This window comes from Oncorhynchus mykiss, chromosome 2, assembly GCF_057628025.1.
Source record: "Oncorhynchus mykiss isolate SJ-2025 chromosome 2, ASM5762802v1, whole genome shotgun sequence".
Classification (NCBI taxonomy): Eukaryota; Metazoa; Chordata; class Actinopteri; order Salmoniformes; family Salmonidae; genus Oncorhynchus; species Oncorhynchus mykiss.
In genome coordinates this window covers 15860001-15861888 of record NC_143023.1, presented here as the reverse complement: position 1 = coordinate 15861888, position 1888 = coordinate 15860001, and positions in this window count along the sequence as shown.

Genomic DNA, 1888 nt, shown 5'->3' with positions numbered 1-1888 from the left:
CACACACACACATTCAGCTCTTTCACACAAACGTGTAATGAGAAACTGAAATTAGTTCTCACTCTCTCAAACAAATGTACACGCACAAACACACGCCCGTGCACACACAAACACCCGATCATATGCACTCTCTCACACACCTTCAGAACATAAGGAAATGTAGAAACACTTGCATATCCACTCTCAAACACACACACACACACACACACACACACACACACACACACAAACACTTTTGATATCGTGTCTAAGTTCTTAAGTGCAACATTTGAAGAGTGATTTCCCCTTAGTTACTAATCAGCTCTTCTACCCCCCCCCCTTAGTTACTAATCAGCTCTTCTACCCCCCCCCTTAGTTACTAATCAGCTCTTCTACCCCCCCTTAGTTACTAATCAGCTCTTCTACCCCCCCCCCCTTAGTTACTAATCAGCTCTTCTACCCCCCCCCCCTTAGTTACTAATCAGCTCTTCTACCCCCCCCCCCCTTAGTTACTAATCAGCTCTTCTACCCCCAAATTAGTTACTAATCAGCTCTTCCACCCCCCCCCCTTAGTTACTAATCAGCTCTTCTATCCCCCCCCCCTTAGTTACTAATCAGCTCTTCTACCCCCCCCCCCTTAGTTACTAATCAGCTCTTCTACCCCCCCCCCCCCTTAGTTACTAATCAGCTCTTCTACCCCCCCCCCCCCCCCCCCGCCCCCACACACACACACACTTCACTAGCAGAACCCAGACCCCCATCTCACCCCCCACCCCAAAGCCATACATACTGTATACATACTGATCTCAGCCAGCTGTCCCTCATGTTGGCACCACGTTTCAATGACAGTATCATTCCAATGTGACGGTCTGGAAACATTTGTTGCAACATGGTGCTTATTGGTAAATCTGAAAGCACGTTAGTGGAACTCCGTGTCCTATACAGTACTGCATGTCTCTAGTCCAGTTATCCCAACGTTTACCCCTTCCCAGCGCCCCAACATACACCACAGCAAATTAAAAAATACAAGCAGAACAAGGAAATTGAGCTTCAAGTTTGTAAAAATGCTTACATCACATTTCATTCTGTCAGAGTTCAAGACATCGGAAAAATCCATTCTCGACGCGTGAATGTCTGTGACACGTCTCAAGACGTGCGACCTCTTTGACCCCTATAGGTCAGAGGTCAGCTCTGTATCCGATAGGCCATCCATACCTTCATCATCATCATCTTCAGAGCTACTACAGTAAGCCATGCATGCCCTACTACAGTAGACTGCCTATACACATTGCAGTAAGGTAAGGTGTTACCATGGCCCACAAAGTGACAGTTCCTAGTGAAAAGAGTTAGTCAAGAACCATGGTAACAGGTTAGTACAGTTTGTTCACGTTGTTCAGTAACACTTCATTTTACAGTCCTCTTTCAGACAGTATTAACCTAGTATTTACTAAGATGTAATGGCAACAATATGTACTTTCTGGTACTTACTTATACAATGAGTAACTGCCGAAATGATTGTTTCTATGATCCCAAACAAACATGTAATTACCAGCTTACCAGTTTTAGGAAAATAACATGTCAATCAGAGGACTGTAGGATAAAGTTTAACCCATTGTTCTCCTGTCCTCCCAGATACACTTGGTTTGCATGTAGAACCTAAACCCAAGGTGTATTTAGTGTAGTCTATATGTTCAGATACACTTGGTTTGTTCAGTTACTTAAACTTAAGACATGTACAGTATGTTGCTGTGTGTATTGTCAGTGCACACACACACACACGCACGCACGCACGCACGCACGCACAAGCACACACACACACACACACACACACACACACACACACACACACACACACACACACACACACACACACACACACACACACACACACACGCACACGCACACACAC